Below are 23041 nucleotides of genomic sequence, written 5' to 3' on the forward strand. Positions count from 1 at the left end.
AGAATCCTCATCCACGAGTGCTACAACGGAAGCAGCCATGACTATGACATTGCCCTCATGGAGCTGTCAGAACGTGTTTCCTTCATCGATTACATTCAGCCAGTTTGCCTCCCACCTCGCTTTCAGAAGTTTCCCTACCCAGGGAAATCATACTTCATTTCTGGTTGGGGAAAACTTTTTGAAGGTGGTAAGTCCATAGGTGAAATATTCCAAACCTGGGAAAACACGTGATTTCAGAAGATACTTTGACCACTAAATAGAGCATAGTTTGAGATATTATTTAGTATCCATATCTCAGTGTCTATGGTGTAAGAACAAAGCAACCACAGTATTGTCATATTTTGAGCCTCCACACGACCCGATTAACATTCTAATAAAATCGATCTTTTCATAGAAAGCAGTTCCCTTCTGTTTAAACTCAGGATTACAACCCTTGAGTTGTTTACGTTGGGTTAAATGTAGCACCTCTAATATACAACATATACAAATATTCAAAAAAATCCATTGATATACCCACGATTCAAGTCATGTATCGTGATTTTAATGTATGAATCGGTGCAATGTTATTTTCCGATGACACAAGTTAAACATAATCGATAGTTGAACATTTATTTTATTTCGGGGGAATGTTTGTATAATGAAAAACAAATATAATATACACATCTCTTCTACTGAACAATTCCTTTGATTTAATGGAGGCCCAAATCTTTGTTAGGAAACATTTTTTTGTAAAAATCCATTGGAATAATGATGGCAGTTGGGTAACAGAGCTCTCTGGTGCTCGAGGAATATCTTAAATAGGCATTAAGCTGATATACAGGTGATATGTTGTTAACATTTAAATGTACCACGATCTAAGTCTTGATGAAATAAAGTACTTCACTTTAAGATGTTTTCTTGTTCGTGTTTTTGTTTTTTTTGTTTGTTGTGGTTGCACCCGATTCAAGAGCCAAATGGCTCACAGGGCTCTACCAAAATAAACAAATAACTGAGACTGAAACACGGTTTCCAACACGAATTCTTGTACTTAACAGGCTACCCACCCGACCAGCTTCAGGAGGCTTCAGTAGAGATCTTGAAGACGTGCGTCACCCCAGGGCCGCAGGCCTATAGCCCATCTCTAATCACCAACAGGATGCTCGAAGGAGGGGTGGACACCTGCCAGGTGAGCTGCATAACAACCAACAAGATGCAACTCTCTTTCCTAAAAACCATCTGGAGCACATGACGACTATGAGTCCAATTATATTCCACCAGGGGGAACTTGGAAAGCAAACTTCTCCAGTCAATTCACAAACAAATTTTGGTGCCAATTTACTGGAAGGAGCGTGGGTGGGCCAACATCAACTGGACCTTCAACAACAATGTCCTCATTCAGGATCCCAGTCCCATTGAACATTTAAAGCTGGCCTCAGTTGTACTGCTCTTTGCACTGAACGTTTAAACCTAATTATCGGGCCTTTTGACATCACCTCTTTGGTATCATGACATGTCATTGCTTATACTGGATCACTGTAATCATCGCTCCATCAGGCCTCCTTGTTCGTCAGTCAACTTCTAAGATTGGTGTCGTGTGTGTCTGTTGCAGGGAGACTCTGGGGGTCCCTTGGTTTGCCAGGACTCAAACGGCCGCTGGTACCTCTCAGTCCACCGTCACCACAGAAGCCGCTGGTTCCGAAGAGGAGGAGCTCAATCTGCTTCTACATCGCGTCTTGTAGGGATTTATTTCTTTATAAAGATGTACATCTTCATGAAGGACATCAACAGCGCTACGATGAAGACCAACTCACAAGGTTTGTGTGTGTGTGGTCAACCTGCCGTAGCGCTCACCAATAAATCAGAATCAGTTTTTTTAGCCTGGAAAAATCCGATGAGCTATGAAGCTCTTAAATTTCGATTTAAAGCTTTCGTGACTGCAAGGATTAATATTCTTTGGTTCTTTCGGTGAAGTCACATAGAATGAGAATAAAATAATAAATTGATAAAATAAAATAACACAATAATATTCTCACGACGTTTCGGCCACAACACAAGCGCCCTTCATCAGGTGAAGGGACGAGACTGTCTCGAGCGCTGTCCTCCAGACAGTCTCGTCCCTTCACCTGATGAAGGCCGCTTGTGTTGTGGCCGAAACGTCGTGAGGATATTATTGTGTTATTTTATTTTATCAATTTATTATTTTATGAAGCTCTTGTTTAACATGTCCAGTAAAATATGTACACGATAAACTTTATTACACACCACACACACGGCTAACTCATCACTCGTGTAAAATAAACACGGGCCGTCCATAAATGACGTCTAGCATCTAGTGGGGGGGGGGGGGGGGGGGTCAGACATTTGTGACGATGTGTGACGGGGGGGTGGGGTGGGTTTGAGAAATGTGACGTCACATCAAAATGCGCCACTTTAAATAAATATAGAATTGTTATAACACGAATTTTTACTTATTAATTTTCATTCTTAACTATTTGATTATTTTAATTTACTAAGGTCACCTTTTATTTATTCCATGAAGGAGCATTTTGCTTTTCCATGGGAGAATGGAGCAGCTTACATTTTGAATTTGTTTTAATGATTGTTATGAAACATTTTGATTCTAATGATTCTACCAGGGTTTTTCATTCTGTGGAATGAATATATGATTGTTATAATTGTACTCTACATTTTGCTTTGTTATACCACAAAGTTTAAAGTATTTTTTTAATAGTTATAATTACTTTTTATATTTTATGATTATAAGATAATTTCAATATATTCTGAACATCTGCAGTTTTAGTTAGACGTTGAATATTTTCAAGTGAATTTTATGCTAAATTTAAGCTTTCCAAAGCCTCTGTTTTGTATACGTGTTTTCTCCTATAACATCTGAGTACAGCGCCACATTAAATACGCCCTACAATGACAATAGTTTAAAGCGATTAAAGCATGTTTTATTTTCAAAATTGAAATATAATTTGGGGGGGGGCAGAGTTTTGTTACATCATATTTGAGGGGAGGTCTGACTTTTTGTGACGAGGGGGGGGGGTCTAAAATCGTCCAAAATCGCGTGGCGTCATTTATGGACGGCCCCATAGCACAAGCGAGAGAACGGGGGGGGGGGGTATCTGTGTGGGGGGCACAGTGATGGGTAGAGGAAGACTTAGTGGTACCTCTCAGTGATTGGTAGAGGGAGACGCGGTGGTGGCTCCTCTCAGTGATGGGGAGAGGAAGACGTGGTGGTACCTCTCACTGATGGGTATAGGAAGAGGCGGTGGTGGAACCTCTAAGTGATGGATAGAGAGGGAGACGCGATGGTACCTCTAAGTGATAGGTAGAGTGAGACGCAGTGGTGGTACATCTCTGGGTGCTGCTGCGCAGGGGGTCGACGCCGCAAGCGAGGAGGTCGTGACCCGGAGGAGGAGGAGAGCGCTGCCAAGCGATGGCGGTCGATGGAGATGGACCACAAGCACAATCTGTGCATGCGGACGGTGGTTTTTGGAGGTGAGTGGAGTAGAGAGGTGAAACAGGAAAGTTCAGAGAGTGTGTGGAGATAGATGAGATGGGAGAGTTTGGAGAGTGTGTGGAGTAGAGACAGGAGAGTTAGGAGAGTGGAATGGAATAGAAATTTGGTGAGGTAGGAGAGTGTGGAGTAGAGTGAGATGAGACAGGAAAGTTCGGAGAGTATGTGGAGTAGAGATATGAGGTGAGGCGGTCTGTACCCGTACCTGAGGTCGCATCTGCACCACCCCCTTGATATATTATCTTTCTCAAACCTTCCAAACGGTTCCTCCTTTCCTGCCAAATCTCTCCCCTCCAGTCCTCAGCCAATTCCCTGCCTCCTCCTGCCCAGCTGCAATCCTGCCGCCTTCCATCTTCACGAGCCCTTCTCTCACTCTCCCCCCCCACACACAGTTAATTGCATCTCTGCGCCACCATGCATTCCTTCGTGTAAATTCTAAACTGAAGCCCACTGAGCAATAAAGCTCTTTTTCGACCTGGCCACAAATGATAGCTCAAAGAATTGGCTTATCGGCATGTGGTAATGTATAGCAGCCAAATAATCGAAACGCAAATTAATTCTACATGTGGAGGCAAAAATCGGAGGACCCGGAGAACAATTCACGTGGCCACGGGGAGAACGTACAAACTTCAAATATGCAGGCATCAGGGTTGGGATCAAACCCACGATATCCTCTATCACAGGCGAGGTAGTTAACATCGAGCCACCGGGGTGCCCCTGGTCCACGCATTCTTACCTCCAAACTGAGACTCTTGTGCCCCGCACCCCCACACCCCCCTCTTGTGTGTGCAGACCCTGACAAGCGGACAGCGACCAAGCCTGCGGCCCCACGACACAGGTCCCGGAGCCCCCTGAGAGTGCGATGCTCCGTGGATGAGGAGTCGATTGGGTCCCGCATGTGCACCGTCAGCATTGGTGGTGGGGAGCAAGGAAGAGGTGGACCACGCCGACAACGTTCCCCACGTTCCCCACTCTGCCGCTCCCATCCGGTGGATGAGAACCACGATGGGCCGAGTTCCAAGCGGCCATCGTGAGTAGAGCTGCGAGTGCACACGAGCGTGTGTGTGCATGTGTACATGCCGAGCAGGGTGCAGGGTGGTGGAGCAGTGGGACCCATTGCTCTACAACAACACCAGGTTGACCCGAGTTTATTACCAGCCATGGCTAACATCAGTGACCAGCAATAATTGAACCCGTCCCGAGTCTCTCCTAGGTCGACTCAGCTTAAAAAAGATATCACCTGGTAATGTATGTAAGCATTAGCAGCCAAAGATAGCCAGATGTAGTGCTTGTCATTGTGCGATGTTTATATTTTAATATCTCGCTGACAATACTTTGCCCCAACAGCCTTCTTCGTAGGGCCATTGCCAAAAACGTCGCCTATTATATATTTCTTATTTTAAGGCCACAGTGTTATTGACTGACGAGTTTCTTCTCTATCCCACACGTTGGTGGGATGTAGTCTACCAGCGACTTGTAAGAAAGAAGTTAAAGCCCTGGGTGTAGCCTTGACACAGCCTAACTTAAAGCGTAGCTTGGCATAGCCAGGACAATGAATACGCGTTTGTTTTTGGTGTTCGGCCACGTGGTGCCTATGCTTGACGTTAACCCTCTACCACCCAACGAGGTCGTCAAATTTACAAGATATTGTTTACACTCGCCGATGTATGGATTACATTCTGTTCAATGAATCTCCTTGCCGGTGGCTTAGGACTCTTCACTACCAACATTAACATGAATCAAACTTGACACGGTCTCCGTTTAAGTGAACCGCATGCTTCGCTCGCGTGGCTGCCTTCGGCTCCTCGTTCACCGCCGCGCCCTCTCGTTGTGTTCCAATCAGAGTGTGGAGCAGGCTGGGTCCAAGTGGTGTGCCGTCGCACACCACCTCCGGTCCCGAGGGCCATCGGTGGCAGCGGTTGAGCGTTGTCCCACCTGTGACGACACGGGCCGAGTCGGCGGAGTACCGTGCTCCGGCGCGCAACGTCAGCCAGGAACCATCCACTTGGTACCAGATCACGGTAAATGCAGTGGCCGCACACACGTGGACACAGTCGGTGGTTATCTCCGTGGTGTTATTGGTAAACATACTACGTGCTATCTGCTTTACAGTAGACCTTAATTATCCAGTGATGTCATATGCTGGCGTGATGGTCGGAATAAAAAAAATGAATTCAAATTACACAATTGGGATGACACATAGCAATGTTGCCCTCTCCCCCACTGCAAAAAAAACATGGAAGGACCCTTCACAAAAAGAGTATTGAGACTCAGTGAAGCTCTCCTGAATAAAAACGCATTGTAATAATACAGGGACAGATCCAAAGGGGGGTAACAAGGACAATCCTTCGGAAAGCCTTTCGCAAACTGTTGGAGCAGGTGCTGTTCGTGGGCACCTTTTAAGGCCAGCATAGCACCTCAGGGTATAGTGTGGTTGTTACCTCAGTGCTCATGTTTACACACGACACCAGGTACTCATTTAAAGCTGAGTCGACCTAAGTGAGGCCAACAACCACTTTTTTTGGCAATGAGCGGCCAGGGTTTGTAGGGCAGTGTGCAAACCACTGAGCCAGCACTCCCCGCAGACACACGTACACGTGCAGGCTTACAAATTGCTTGGGGTCTTGCTGGCTTGGTTGGAAATTTGGGATTGTGGGTCTGGGATATGACCTCATGGACTAATTCCTTTGTTGGGATAACGTTTTTCTTGTTTGTGCCTTTTGTTTTGGTGCCAATTCTTAACTTGTTTGTTCATTCTTGATTTTGCTTGCTCGTAGGGTTTTCATTTGCTTTGGCAGTGGCTGTATGTGGGATTTGGTCCTAAAAATTATTAATGTCCGTTGTGGGATGCTTTTAGCATGAATGATGCTATATAAAAGGAAAGATATCTTATTGTTCACTCCTGGCCACTGCTTCTTGTGTCCCCAGATTCCTTTTGGGAGGAAGTACGGCAAGGAGGGGCTTCTGCAGTTCCTGCAGCAGGGCTGCTGCACGCCCTTCACTCCGTTGCAGGTATGAGCGCGAGAGATTAAGCCAGGGGTCGGGAACCTTTTTGACTAAGAGAGCCATGAAAGCAAAAAATTTGGAAATTTATTTCAGTGAGAGCCATATAATATATTTTAAAAGTGAATTCAACTAAATGTCAGTATAATAAGCCTCTGAATTTATTCTTTTAAATAATGTTGTTATAACACTCACCATTAATGCGACTTCTGGTGCTGCATGGATTTGCTGATGTCTTTGTAGTCGGGTTGGTACTTTGTAGTCGGGTTGGTACTTGGTGAGGTTAAGCTTCATGCAAGCGTTGAGGCTTTCATCCGTTAAACGTGATCGTAGGTTGGACTTGATGTTTTTAAGATGTGAGAATGACTGCTCACATGCATACGTAGATCCAAACATGGTCAATACAGCAATACTCACACGCTGCAGTGTGTGGTATGTGACAGGAAGCGCGTTACAAGTTTTGAGAATCAGCTGGTCTTCGGGTTGGAGTTTTTTCATTTCTGTCCACATGTGCTTGCTCGCCAACTCCGCTTTCTGTCGTGTGATTCTTTCCAAATCTTCATTCAGTGACTTGAACTTATTCACCCACATGTCTGAGGCCTTCAGGTCAGCCACTTCTGCTTCAAAATCTCTGACGGAGACACCAGGGATGTAATTCAGGTCGGCTGTGTTCAGTGAACACTCGTTTGGATGGGTGATGAACTTAAAAAGACGAGTGTGCTCACGAAATTCTCCAAAGCGTGCTTTGAAGGACTGTAGGAGACTGGATGTGCAGCCAGCTAGCTGGTGGAGATCAAGGTTTTGAATGGGCTCACTTGCTGTGCATGCATCTTTAAATTGGCTCAGTTTTTCAAAATGTAGTAAACGACCTGTTTCAAGATCCGTGATGAAAAGCTCCAGCTTGTTTTCAAAAGCAAATACAGCTTGTTGAAGGGATAACACTGTATTTCCAATGCCTTGCATTTTCACGTTGAGCTGGTTCAGATGTTCAGTCAGATCTACGAGATAGTAAAACTTGAGGAGCCACTCGGTGTCGGCTAGCTCAGGATGCCCGACGCCTTTCATTTCAAGGAAAGTCCGGATTTCGTTCAGGCAAGCCGCAAAACGGCTAAGCACCTTCCCTCTTGACAACCAACGCACATTGCTGTGCAAAAGCAGACCAGGATAGTTATTTACAACTTCATCCAGCAGTGTTTTAAACTGGCGATCATTTAAGGCTCGGGCAACAATAAAGTTGATCACACGAATGACCAGCGACATCACTTCGCCAAACTGCCTGTCACACATCTGAGCACAAAGTGCCTCCTGGTGTATAATGCAATGGAAACTTAGGATGGGTCTATTTTCATGTTCACGGAGAAGCGCCACAAATCCTTTGTTTTTCCCCACCATACACGGAGCACCATCAGTACACACTGAGAGAAGTTTATCCATAGGTAGACTTTTTTCTTGAGCAAACTCCATGAAAGACTTGAATAAATCCTCACCTCTTGTGGACCCTTTTAATGGCAGAACAGCAAGACTTTCTTCGCGCAGTGTGTCACCAACAGCATATCTTGCAATCACGCTGAACTGCGACAAATGGCTCACGTCTGTTGACTCATCCAAAGCCAGAGAAAAGAACGGCGCTGCATTTATGTCCTTCACTTGCGTTTCCTCCACTTTGTTTGCCATCACGATGGTACGATCATGAACAGTTCTTGCCGACAGAGGCATGTCTTGTATCCGTTTGATTATCTTGTCTTTGTTCGGAAGATCATCAAAAAGTTCATTGGCTACATCCAGCATGAACGTTTTAGCATACTCGCCATCTGTGAATGGTTTTCCGTTCCTCACTATTGCTAAAGAACCAGCAAAGCTAGCCGAATTATAGTCACCTTGCCGGGTCCATACGCGGAGTTGCTGCTGGCTAGCTTGCACCCTGCTCAGAAGCTCTTGGCACGCTTTCTTTCTGCTGTCTCCCGCAGGGTATTTTGATGCAAAGGTAGCGTGGCGCATGTCGAAGTGCCGCTTTACATTCGACCGTTTCAACGATGTAATTTTGTCATTGCAAATTAGACACACCGCAGAACCCGCTCTCTCCACAAAGGCGAATTCTTCGGTCCATTCGTCCTGAAATGTACGATACTCGTCGTCTTTTTTTCTTTTCGCCATCTTCTTCGTCGAAGGGTTAGCTTTGAGCTAATGACCGAGCAGACGCAGTCTCAGACTGATTCAAAAGGGGGCGTTTACCTGTTTTACCCAGCAACGGCAAACGTAGGCCAGTATCATCCAATTAAAATAATGGACAATTGCTCCTGCAGCCCTGAACAGGACATGCGCAGTGAAAAATCGATGGATGGATTAAAACAAGTGAGAATATTTTGTTTTATCTGCGAGCCATATGCAATCATCAAAAGAGCCACATCTGGCTCGCGAGCCATAGGTTCCCGACCCCTGGATTAAGCGATGTGTTCAAGCTGGACTGCTTACAATCCATCCTGGGTTTAACTATCCTGTGTTTAAACTATTGGTCAAATGTCCAACAGTGATTTCCTATTCTTCACCGTATGTCCAGATTAATGAAAAGGCTTTGATCTTGTATTTGAATAATAAAGTGATGGTGTCGATTTGTCAGATGTGGAGTGGGAGGGTATTCCAAACGGTAGGGGCTGTGCATGAGAAATCTCGTCCATCAATGGGACCATGCCCACCACTGATGACAACACTGTGCCTCTCTGCAATATTGTGTCTGTGTGTGTGTTCTTCTCAGTTCCACTTTGAGGGAGACATGGCAACATTCTATGTGGTGAACTACATGGCTGCCTTGAACCTCAAGGCGCTGTCACGGAAAATTGTCTTTCCCGACAACTATAGGGTGAGTGCTTCGGGGAGGCAGGAGGTGATAGGCCGACCGCTATGAGATGTAAATGTTAGATCTGCTGTTTATAGCTGGAGATCACAGCATATCAATAGATTGTTTCATGCATCTGTCCAGAGCTTTGAGCGTACCTGACTTGAATGCGTACGTGTTTTTCCCCCGGACAGTGCAGCTTCTGCCTCCAACCTCAATGCTCATTCAGGGAATTTGCCGAACAATCCTAATACAGGATTCTCGTGAACAACAGTCTTGAGGCTGAGCAAGACTCTCCTGGATAATGAGGGCATCATTATTATCCTCATGTAGCCTTTCATAGTGGCCCCAAGAGGTACTTGTTTTTTTCATTGAAATCCCCTGGGATGGCTGGAAAAGACAGCCCAAGTGGACTGGAGGGCTAGGCCAATAGGTGTGCAATTATGCATAGGTTAAATGCATTTCAGCACACATAATGCATGCGTTTAGTCACACGCGTAAGAATCATTTGATTTCGGGTTGAATAGCTCATATACCATGTGTGACCACCCGCAGCTATGAGAGATTACAGCACTCGAAATCATAAAAATATCGTCATAAATCATCAAACTCATTGAGTTGTCGGTGGAAGCCGGGATTCATTTAAAAAAATCAATTAACTTTTTCATGTAATTTTCATCATTTCGTTTTTATTGCTTCCCATTATTCCCGTCTCATTTTTACCATTTCCTTTGATCCATTTTCCAAATTGCTGCCATCTTGCTGCCATCTTTCCCCCGAGGAACAAAAATGAAACAGCATAGAAATGAATGTAAATCCAATACTTTACATGTGATTGGTGACCGGGGTCACTGTGGAAAATTAAGCATATCCTGGTCTCTTGAGTTCTCTTTCACCTGGTTGCACAACATGCATTAGAATTATGACACACGCAGACATGACCACAATAACGAGGTAAGGTGATCCACATGGGAGGGGGCCGGCGTGCCGGCAGACAGCTGATCGGTGCCGCCGCTTTGCCCGTATTGCAGGCCATCGTCTTGATGCGCCCAGTCCTGGGCCCACCATCTCCGCTCGCTGCGAAGTACGACCGGCGGCTGATCGAGGTGAGGAGGCCATGCGTACAGCCGGCACGCGGCTGCTATGCTCTCACCGCAGTTCCGTGTGGATGTGTTGGTATTTGTAATTGTGTGTGTTTTGGTACATCAGATTGTATGTTAGCATATCAGATTGTTTGTAGTGGTACATCAGAATGTGTTGGTACACCAAATGGTACATGTTAGGACATCAGAAGTTATCATCACATCTATCAATACTCTCAACACCATCATCCTCACCATTGGCATCAACTTCATTACCACCAGCACCACCACTCACATCATAATCACCTTCATTACCATAATTGTTTGTTACCAACAGGAAGAAGCTGATTTGCCAGAGCCGCCCACATCCATGTCCATGATGGTGCCCAAAGTCATGGCACCCTCTTCTCAGCCTCCGACTGCACAGCCTCCCAAAGCTCAGCCTCTCATCGCTGTGCCACCCACCGCTGTGCCACCCACAACTCTGCCATCCAAGGATCGGCTTGCCACTGCTCAGCTTCTCAAAGTTGTGCCACCCACACCTCTGCCACCCACGCCTATGCCTCCCACAGCTGAGCGACCCACAGCTCTGCCACCCACGGCTCGACCTCGGAAGGTTCAGCCTAGCGAAGATCGGCCTCCCATGGCTCTGCCACGCACACCTCTGCCACCCACAGCTCAGCCTCCCACCACTCTGCCACCCACTGCTCAGCCTCCCACCACTCTGCCACCCAAGGCTCAGCCTCCCACCACTCTGCCACCTACAGCTCAGCCTCCCACAACTCGACCACCCACACCTCTGCCACCAAAGGCTCAGCCTCCCACCGTTCTGCCACTCACACCTCTGCCACCAAAGGCTCAGCCTCCCACCACTCTGCCAACCACACCTCTGCCACCCAAGGCTCAGCCTCCCACAGCTATGCCACCCACCCCTCTGCCGCCCACCTCAGCCGACATTCAAGGCCTCATCACGAACTTTCTCAAGGAGTAAGGAGCCTTCCAATTCCCCGCACTCACTCACACAGACACTAGGGTATCCCAGCCTATGCTTTTATGTAATATTTCATCATCATCACCAGGAATTATCAATGCACTGCTGGGTAAATGCTTCCCCAATCCATCACTATACAACTGCCCTGCAATGGAATAACCTACCTACAATCGATAGACAAGCTCATTTATTCGCTCCAACTCGTGGATGCCCTTGCCCTTAGGCACGTTCCCTCCCTTGGATGTCACCCAGTACTTAGTCTAGACTAATGGCCATTATTCCTTCTGCCAGTGTGTTCTGCTCAAACCCACTTACTTTTCTTATCAGTTAGAATGGTTTCTTTACGCTGCATATTTTGTTTAATCCATGTGTCTCTCATTATTACCGTTTTCCAGTTGGATTGCCTTCCTTCTACAGATTAGTCCCATTATCTTAATTCTATCATGAATTTATCATCTATATATATAAAAGGGAAATTTGTAAATATGTCTGTTCGAAATGTTTAGCATACTTCCCAACATGCAACAAACTTGAAATTTGGAATGTGGGTAACTTCCAGACTGTACATAATGCAGAAAGTAAAAACAAATAGACTCTTGTACATATTTTTTTTGGGGGGGGGGGGCGCAATAATGGATATATTTTCCACGGCAAGTGAGCGGTGACATCACATCTGTGATGTCACCCGCATGCGGAAGCATTACGCAGTGTGCCTGCTGACGTCACACATCCCCACCCCAACCCTCCGCTTATTAATCCAAGACAAGAATCCAAGTCTCGGGTGAAGCCGGGTAGTAAAACTAGTTGTATATAAAAGTGCAGCCCTGAAATTCCTTGTGCATTCTACTCCACTGGAGGGAGCTGTAGAGAACCCTCTATCGTGTATTTGGCCTAGTCTTCCACAATAGCCGGACATAAGGGTAGGGAGTACCGACACTTGACCCCAACATTTCCAATTGAACTGTGGTAGACAGCTGGCTGGACATAGGTGGGGGGATTCAATCAGTTTGCACCTTTGCTTCAACGTTCGCTTCCAGGACATTACACTGGCAACCTCTGATTTGGAAGCCCAGAGTAATAACCGTTACACCACTGCATCATCCCATTATTTATGCAACAATTCATTGCGACTCTTTTATGATCTCAAGCACGACCGTATACTTGCATCGTGAACAAAATAATTGAGTTGATATGAATCGATGGATCGCTACGCACTCGGTGATTAAAGTGTGTTGCATGTGCATTGGCAGGTACTACGGTCTTTATGATACCGCAGACCGCGAGGGTCTGCTCAAGAAGTATCATAAGGATGCCCTCATCACCATCTACACCCCCTCAGAGTGAGCTGACAAACCCACACACACTCACAAACTGGCCAGCAAGGCTGTCACATGAAAGGATGCATTGGTATTTGCCACAGACCGCTCTCGGGAGACCGTGTTACATTGTTTATCATAGGTACAGGCGGTTATAAGCATCAATGACAACTTCTATAGCGTCATCAAAAGAGCAGGCCATTTAAAGTGCGCTGAAACGTGTGGAGGTTTTTTTTCACATAGCCGCAAGCAGCCAATCAGAAGCTTGCTTTAAATCCTTCGAAATGAAATATGGCTTCCAAAACTGGAATTAAATCGTCAGTTTCCGCAACGATACCAGAAGAAAGAAATGCTTTGCGAAAGCACGGAAATTAAAGCACACTTGTGGATGTGAGTGTAGCCACTCCGTTTCCTAACACTCCGGATCTCGTTTCTACCTCCAGGAGCAGCCTGGGAGAGGAGGGTACAGACAAGCCGACCCCGGAAGATTCACGTGAGTGTTCGTCACGGGCGATGTTTGCAGATCCGCGCGTCACTGTGTCACTGCTGATGTCATTCTGTCACTGTGCGCCATGCAGTTTTTTTCTCCTTGCTCCGCACCTCCGATAGCAGTTGACTGCGTACAGTGCAAAAGAAGTTTAACATGCGCATATCTGTCGCCACTCACATCACCAGTTTTGTTGCCCTCCTGCCCGCTCATCCCACAGCACAGCTCAAGTGCGAGCGGCTGACGGCGGAGGACTTCATCAAAGAGCTGACGCACAAGCATCACGATATGTCCTCCTTCACCACCACCGTCAGCCGTGGCACGGTGAGACGTGGACTTGCACCAAAACACCCTCATTGGCATAGCCGCTGGCTCTGCTTAAACACAAATTGCTGAGCTTATGTGGCCTGAGTTACAAACCTTTCCTGTGCACAAGCCCTCAATTTATGCTTAGAATTTTTACTATAAAAATTTTGACTTATTCTTTGATACCCTTATGTCTATGTAAATATATCCACCTTTCACATGCTCCAATATTAAACGTGAATTATTACGTGAAACGTAACTCTGAAAAGAAATTAAAGCCATCTTCTTCGCCTTACATTATCCCTAGCCTTGACACTCGATCCCATTGATCCCTAGCAACATATATATATCTCTCTCGCAAACCTTGACACTAACAAAAGCCAAGACTCACACTTACTCTAGCCACAGCAATAACCCTGGCCGAGACTTCAACCCTGCAGTCTCCACCTCTTGGGTTCCTTAAAAATGATGGGCGGTCGAGTTTACTTGTGACTCTCACTTTACAGGATACCCAGGTCAACTTCACCATCCATGGCTTCTTCAAAGAGAGTGAGTATTTGCATAGTCACATTCACCATCAGCTTCGTCATCAGCAGTAGCATCATCAACAGCATCACTGACATTGCATTTAATTACACCAGATGCATTCTGCACTGCATGCCATAAGCACCACCTCACCATTCTAATTGATCCTGCCATGCGGTTTATGCTAATGGCGTGGCTCTCTCTTGACGCCCGTGCACCTTTGTCGTGTGTGTCGATCCTCAGCCAAGAATTGCCAAGAGTCTGTGAAGATGTTTTGGCGTGTGGTGCAATTGGTGCCAACCATGGACGGCAGGTGAGTCACTTGCACCATGACCCAACACATCATAACAACCGCCGTTCGCCATTAAGTGGCAGTGATGTCACCACGGCGCTTGTGCCAGTCTATGTGCATGTTGAGGCCACGCGAAGTGTCGAATGCCCACTGGCAGGAGGTCACGGGGCAGACCCACGTGCTACGGGTCGACTGAGATGGCTGGCCAATGCACCACCTGTGCCCCCTACTATGCCAACTTGCTGTGCTTTGGCCACCCAGTGGTCCGCTTGTTGTTTTGAGCGTCACTCCTCTGCCCCATTGTTGTTGGAGGGCGACTGCTTCCAACTACCCAGTAGCATTCTTAACGAGCCTCCTCCACAGAGGCCGATTTTAACACGGCTGGTACCAGTCATCGGCAAGTCCACTCAGATCCACATCCTCTTGTACCACATCACTCCATCTCTTCTCTAGCCCATTCCGCGCCCGTTTAGCCCCCTCTATCCAGCCGAACAAAAGCTGTTTAGGCATGCGGTGGCTGGGCATACGGGCTACATGACACATCATATACACATAGCCACAAACACACACCATGTTTTCGCACACAGACAATACGCACTTTCCTGCTTCGCTTTCCTCTGCTCCCTCTCCCATTCTTTTGCTTCTTGCTTAACGAGGTTGCATACTCTTGATTTTCCAGAAGGCAGTACAGCAAGTGTGAACTCATCTCCATCTTGTCTTCTGTATGGGATAGTGTTGACCCCTTGCCCATGTGTGTTTCCTTCAGGTGCTCCATTAGCTTGCTGTTTAACTAAGTAATGTGTTATTATTTTTATTGACCTGCTTGTGTTGACACCCGGCAGGCCATCTGTCGCGAGTGAGCGGATGTTCATCCGCGAAGCTCTTGCAAGTGAGATGCCCCCTGCATTCGCCTCAACAACATCAGCGACGTCCAGCAGCTGCCCGCTTACTGCGCTCACCTCGTCCCAGCAGGAGACAGTCAATTCGTTCTCAGAAAAATCCCACATGACACCGGAGTGGTCGCAAAGGTGGGCGAGAGCACGTGGGAACTGTCTTACAGCCACACACACGTGCACACACGCATGATGTCATGCTTCATTGCAAGAGTAATGAGACACAGCCCAGCAGGAGCCATTTATTCTGCCAAACCCTTAGAGGGGCACCAGGGTCTTTGGACTCGGACTGTTATGTCCTTCATGCCCCTTCATTCCCCCCTACCCCTTTTGTCCACAGACAGAGGAAAGCGTCAGTCATTTTGTAAAGATTATTAAGGAGACAATGTATGCTTGAGGTGGCTTACTCCGGTCCCGAGTTTAAACGATAATTTTTGGTATGTTTCGACAATTTTTCTACAAACACATGGCTATAAAGTCGACTCGAGTGAGGGGCGACTTGACGGTGCGTCTCTGCTGCATTGACCCCGTGACGGCGCTATTCCAAGCATGCGGCTCCCATTGAGAAGCGAGCCAAACGGCACTGTGTAATGGGGCTGCACGGTCGATTCTCACCGGGAGCTGGCATGAACCTGTTTCAGGTGGCCATAGGAATCTGGTCCAAAGCCCAGGCACTAGACTTGCAAGCTGGACTGTGGAATAAAGGCATTGACGTTATGTTTGCCTCCTGTCCGCGCTCGCCTCCACAGATGCCTGCAGCGGAACAATTGGGATTTCTCCAAAGCGGCCGATGACTTCATCCACCTCTACGTGAGTACCGTGCCGCCCACAATCCTGACCGACACACGTAATCGCAACTGCACCGGCGTGTTCACGTTTTGGCGACCGTCGCTAATGATGCCGCTTGTCTCCCTCTCCACTCTGCTCCCGCCTCTCCTCATTCCCTCATCGCATTCGCTGCTCCGGTTTTGGCTGCGGCTCCTGCACGGTCGCCAATCGTCGTTCCCGTCGTCAGGAAGCAGGGAAGATTCCGGGGGAGGCGTTTCTGTGACCAGGCGTCATTCAGAGCGCCCCACCAAATGGACCCTGACCACAACATTTATTTTTGTATCAAAACCGTGATTTTCTATATTGTAAATACATATTAATTATATTATACATTTTGGCTGTAATTGTGACATTTTTTAAAAAATGCGTTCTTGTTTGGTGACTGAATTGAATTGTGCACCTCTCCAGATCGCGGTGTACTCAGTACAGACCGACCCCGCTTAGCGCTCACTTAAAGAATCACCGTTTCCAACACCCTTATTACTTAAGTATGAGGGCTTCATTGGGGTATTGGTAAACGTGATAATACAGATTGTAACCATTTATAAGAATCTATGAAACATCAGTATAATGTACTGTACCTCATTTTAAGGCTGAGTCTACCTCGTGAAGGCCCAACACCCGTTAAAATATGCACCACTGTTATTAGTATTAAGTGGGCATTGAATTCCGTTTGCCAGGTTCACAGGACAGTGCGCTAACCACTGTGCCACCGGTCCCCATGAAGTTATTCCCAAACAACAGCAGCCACTGCTCACCACTAAGTGGTGGTAGTCACCACAGCGCCTGCACCATGAAAGCCGTACTTTGAGGCCACGTATAGTGTCGAAGGCTCCCTGGCAGGTAACGGAACAGATCCAGGTGCCATGGCTTGACTAACTGAGATGACTGACAAATGCACCACCTGTGCCCCTTACTGTCCCAACTTGCTGCACTGTGCTCGCGGTTGTAAGCATCGCTCATCTGCCCTACGTTATTGGTGGAGGCTGACTGCCTACAACTCCCCAGAAGCATCCTTCACGAACCTCCTCCACAGAAGCTGGTCTTGACACTGCTGATACCGGTCATCAGCAAGTCCAATCTACTCCACATCCTTCTGATCCACCTCAGTCCATCTCTTATCTGGCCTGTGACACACCCATTTAGTCGTCCCCTCTATCTGACTAACAAGAAACTGCTTGGGCATGCCGTGGCTGGGCATGCAGGCTACATGACCCCACTCAGGTCATCATCCACTCACATTCACAAAGACAAAGATCCCACGTATAGCCTTAACAGACTTTTGGGGAAAGTGTTGTTAGCGAGCACACACTCACCCAATCGCATTCAGTTGGCTGACCAGACGATTACGTAAGGTGGGTGACATTGTGCCAGAGGGCGACATCATATCTGTGAACAATGAACATGTGTAACTACATACCCATTACCCACGTTTATCACGTGAGGAGGTGTGTTCCCTGGTAAATCTGCCCCTGGTAATGGATTAGTTTTAATATTTTTAGATGGAAGGATTGGACCAACAATCTCACAAGTCCTGACATTTACTTTTTTAACATAAATGAGATTATTTAGGAATACATTTGTGATTATTAAAGGGTTTATTTGTTACTCAGGAGCTATTATTAGGTTACTATTCAGATGCCAAATTAAAACTTCATCAGGGAGAACATCGACATTTAATTCTCATCATGTCCCATGGTGTAAACAACTGCAGCCTCCAACTCTGATTATGGTCTCTCTATGTGTTATGAAGAAGGGTCCTTGCCTGAAACGTTGCCTCATATTTTTCTAGGCCACAGTGTCATGGACGACTGTGGAGTTTTTCATAATTGAGTGACTTTGTGGTCAAGTCAGGTTACTGGGTGATTGTGTGATTGAGTCGGTCAGTAATTTAATGCATGTGAGGCGGATGGGTTTTTGGATAAGTGAGCGATTGATGGAACGGTGTGAGTGAGAGAAATAATAAATAACTGAGTGAGTATGGTGAGTGCGGAAGTGTTTGAATGAGTGGGTAGTGAGTGTTGTGCATGAGTTTGTTAAGAAAGAGACAAGCAATGTGCTCAATTAATTAGTGAGGTGATGGAGTAAACAAGAGTGATTTAGTGAGTTGGTCGATAAGCAGTTGGGTGATTAGATGAGTAGGATGAGTGGGCAATTGAGAGAGTGGATGAGTGAGTGCGTGAGTGAAGGAACAAATCAGTGAACTGCTGAGTGAATGGGAAAATGAGTGAGTAGGGTGAGCATGTGAATGAGTTTTCCTCACTGAGTGTTCATTTGTAGTGGAATCTTTGCTCCCAGAATCACATTAAAAGGCTGAGAATGAGGAAGGGGACATACTGAGACAGGCAGAGACACGGGGAGAGAGGAGAAGGATTACTCGAGGCAGGGAAGGAGGGAGACAAGGGGGTGAGAATGAAGAGACGCAGTGATGAGAGGACACAGCGAGAAGAGAAAGAGACAGGGAGGACAGGGGATGAAAGGGCAGACAAGTGGAGACACGGGGAGGAGGGAGACATGGGGGGTATGGAGGCACAGGGAGGTAGATGGATGCAAGGGAATATTTTATTTATAACCACGTAATAAAGCAATGCTGTAGGTGAATGCAGTCAGATCTGTGTGTGTGTACATTACACAGTTGAGAGTCAGGTGATGTGCGAATGTCTGTACCTCATATTCTCCAAGTCCTGGGCCAGGGGTTGATCGCTCAGGAAAGCTGTTCTCACGGGACACCAGCAGTCAGGCGAGGGCAAGCCTGAGGCCTAGGTTCATAATGGCCAGGGCCTGGGTAAATGGTCAGAGGTAGTCAATATCATGCGATAATAAATATACCATTAAAAGTTCACGAGAAAAAATAGTAAGTCGGTGTATGAGTGGGTATTGAGTATGTGATTGAGTGCTTGTGTCAATGAGTTATTATTCAGTGGGTTTATGAGTGGATAAGTGGGTTATGGAGTGGGTGGGTGGGTAAGCAAGCCATTGACTGATTGAGCGAGGGAGTGAGTTGAGCCAGTAACTTAATTAGTAATTAAATGGGTTAGTGAGCAAGCAAGTGCGTGAGTGTGCAGGTGTGTGAGTGAAACGAGTTGGTGATTCGTAAGTGAATTCCCACATGGAGTGCCCTGCTGTCTGGGCACTGGAGACCTGTACATCTGTATATTTGGAGTTTGCGCATGTTTGCCCAATAGTCATGTGGATTTTTCTTGGGGTCCTCCAGTTTTCCCTCCACATTTAGATACATGCGTTTAAAAGTATTAGGTTGCTATAAATTTCCACGTGAAAATCCACTTCGTTGAGCTATCATTTGTGGTCACTTCTGAAAAAGATCGGAAAAGATCTGTATATCTCAGTGAGCCTTACCTGGCAAAATAACAAGTTTAGTTTATTTTTAGCTTAACCCCTACCTTCTAAGTCCTAGGAGATACTGTTTGTATTTAAGGACAAATTAATACAAATCTTAATCGATAATGCTATCACTACCCTTACCCCTAACACTAGCCATTCCTCTAGCACCAGCCCCATGACTCTAACCCCAACTCACCCGGTTCAATGTCAAAAGTCGTGGAGATTTGGACAGAAAAATGGACCAAGCGCCATTTTGAGTTCCAGAGTCAAGTACAGACACCTACACGGACACCGATACACGAGGGGGAGACAAGGAAATAGACATGAAACATTCCGTTTAGACTTAGGTATAGGACATCAGTTGCAAGATATTGTTCTAGATTGGTTACATGCCACTGGGATTTTTCTCTAGGTTCTCCAGTTTTTCGCTCCACATTTACAAACATGTGTTTAAGAGTATCTTGGTGCAATAAATGTCTACATGACAAGCTACTTCTCGTTGAGCTATCCTTTGTGGCCAGGTCACTTCAGAAAAAGAACTATGTAGCTCATTGGACCTCACCTGCTCAAATAAAAAATAGTTTTAATTGAGTTTTTTTAAATAAAGCATGTCAACCACAAAGAGAGTATGCATCTCATGATGAGGTTCTATGCTTGAGCATTCATATTCATGAGGTCGGTAATATTCTCGAGAAAGGTTTATTAAAAATTAAACCTTCCTGTGCCTGACTAATTTGGAAAAGCCTTTTTCGTTATGAGGAATGTCTGGAATTCCGCAAATCCTTCAAAAAATATTATTATTAAAGTACAATCTGTTACTATAAGGTGATTATATTTAGCCATAATTAACTCGCACACTTCATGAACATGTCACACGTTACACAACAATAAACTAAACAATTACAAATGTAACTACCCAACACACCGATGTGTTGGAGAGTAATATTGGTCGCAAAAGCCTATGTGCTAAACCGAAGGTAAGATAAATGTGAAATAAACTAAAGGGGGCCCGACAGCGATGAGACAGATCACGTGGACGCTTCGAAGCACAGGGCCCATGGGTTTGTAAAACTAAGCAGCGCAGATTTGTGCTGCACACAGCTTGAGAATTGCAACCAGGGCCATCCTTCGGGGGTGTGCGGGGCCTGGGGAAAATCACACACCATGTGGGCCACCCATAACACCTTCAAACTAGACCAGAACTACACAGTTTGTCCTCCAAATAACGCAGTAGTAGTTGCATTCTTGAAAAACACCGCGTTATGGGAAAATCACGTTATAATAAATAGGTTAAAACACAGTCCTCGATAATGAGTGAGATGTGTACGCAGGCTGAACAAAGACTTGAGGCGCATGGGTAGCATCGAGAAGCATCCAGCTGTATCCTGCCTTGTGTGATGCTACGCCGAGGCAGCCGCACAACCGCTTATTCCTTCTCACGCGACGTAGTTCCGTTCACTCGATCGCGTTATAGCCAATTCGCATCCCCCTTATAAAAAAATGTGTTTCCTGAACACCACATTATATCCAATTTGGGTTATGAAAATACATGAACCAGGAGAACAGACTGTATTACACCTGACACTGTGACGTCGAAGCGGGGGGAGGGGCCCAAAGCATGGGGCCGTCGCCTTGATTCGCCGTACACCCTAGGGACGGCTATGACTACCACCACACGAAATGCAATTAAAGACAATTCTACGGCACCCGGGTAGAGCTATGAACATGTTTCTTAACCCAATACACGAACCACCGCAGCGAGTTGAAGCCAGCGGCCCAAGGCCCCCGAGTTGTCCTAGACGTCCCGCGGACCTGCACCTCAACACCAGCCGCCACTCTTGTTTACACAACTCTTCCATAAAATCAACTCCACTCTACAAACAGCCAATTGACAACCGCCGTACAGTCAATTAGAGCCTGTCATACCACGTGCTCAGTGACACACCAATGGGATGCCTCCAGCACGATGGCTAACGGTAAAGCCGTTAAGCAGTCACAAATTTGGCCCTCGACCAATGGGAGGCTTCCACCGCTGTGTCTAACGGTAGAATTGTTGTTGCATCATGTGATCGTCGCTAGCCAATGGAAGGCCTCCAACGCCGTTGCTCAACTGCAGTGGAAATCTTCATCGAGTTTCATTACAACAAATATAACAATAACGAGTTTTACACGAACAAAATAGGTTTCACATAAAGGACCACTTCTAGTGCCCTTACTATTCCTAAGCCAAATACGTGCATTTAAAATTGTTACACAAGATTAGCAGAGCTCTACACCACACACTACCTGATGCAGCGTCTTTAGCATAGACCGAATTGCGGTTGTAGTTTTATTTGTTGCGTTCCATTTCTCTATTTACCTCGGGTGCCTTTCTGGCATACTCCGAATTTTGGGAAACGCGTTGTGACTGCCTCCGAAGTTTCTGTTTGATGCACTTCTGATTAGCGCAGTTCGCTATGTACAGTGCGAAAGAAGTTCAACATACATACATTATTCAGAATCATAATATTAATTTATACTGGAGGAATCCGATGAGCTATGAAGCTCTTTTCACAGATGCCCAGTATTTTTATAAATCACAAGGCAGCTGGTCCCTTGCGGCCAAACTGAGACCCTCTACAGGGCACGCAATGACTGCCCCAAGCTGTGAGTATCTTCTGTGTGGGGTGGGGTTAGTCACGTGATAGTGTGCTGGCCCAGAGTCATGTGACTGCTCTCTCATTGGTCGAGGGGCAAAGGAGCCGAAGGCTGTCGCCATGGAAACCACGCTTGTCCCTGGCGATGGTGATAACTGGTAAGAGCCGGGACCTGGCAACAACAAAATGAAAAGAACATGAACAATAACAACAATACATATTTCCACACATTTCTTATATTTTGCACTCCTATCGGTGTTTGTATTGTTTGTTGTTATTACTTTCTGACCCGCCCCCTACTGGACATCTGTGGAAAACAGCTTAATAGCTCATCGGATTCCTCCAGTCTTAAGTAAATAGTCTGATTTTGAAGCAACTCATGAACTCAACGGATCAATGACTGCAACAGCAACAGATGCGGTCACCTGATGCACTAATTAAAAATTAAAAACTCTCCAGTAGTATTCGACTGTGGTCATCCATAACACACCGTACAACATATAACGATGCAATGCCCCAATGCGCAAATACAATATACACTCAGCTACTCCTGACGCGGTTATCTGGCCTGACCACCGGAATGTGAAATTGTAGTTGTTCCTCTGCATCCACACGAAAGAAGCAGTAGAAGAAGACGTACTCAAAACTATTAAAACAACCGACAAACAGCAACCACAACACTCAACAACCAGAACAAAGCAACGATAATTCGACTACACATAGACAACCTCAAGAGCACCCATCGAATAGCAATCACAAAAACAAATGGACAATATCAACAATGAAACAGTTAAATTTTGATATAAAGCTTTCGTGACTGCAGTAATTCATATTCTTAGTTTTTTCGGTAAAGTCACGTTGAAGGGAAACAACAAAATAATAAAATATATATAAAACAATAAAAAAATTCTCACGACGTTTCGACCATAACTCAAACGGTCGTCTTCAGGTGTGTTGGTTTGCATAAATTTATTTTTAAACGTCGCATTTATTTATTCTCCAGTT

At 46.0% G+C, this 23041-nt stretch overlaps 1 long non-coding RNA gene across 1 annotated transcript; it reads right to left on the reverse strand.

The window, feature by feature from the left end:
- Positions 1-10007: 10007 nt before the first annotated feature.
- On the reverse strand, positions 10008-22772 carry LOC142922577 (uncharacterized). The gene is made up of 4 exons (XR_012940169.1): positions 22081-22772; positions 19597-19680; positions 17375-18839; positions 10008-16316 (listed from the first exon to the last, which is right to left on the reverse strand). It is a non-coding gene; the product is annotated as an uncharacterized LOC142922577 (long non-coding RNA).
- Between the last annotated feature and the right edge of the window lie 269 nt (positions 22773-23041).

This window comes from Petromyzon marinus, unplaced genomic scaffold (assembly GCF_048934315.1).
Source record: "Petromyzon marinus isolate PM22_M1 ecotype Great Lakes invasive population unplaced genomic scaffold, UKy_Petmar_22M1.pri1.0 PM_Scaffold_108, whole genome shotgun sequence".
Classification (NCBI taxonomy): domain Eukaryota; kingdom Metazoa; phylum Chordata; class Hyperoartia; order Petromyzontiformes; family Petromyzontidae; genus Petromyzon; species Petromyzon marinus.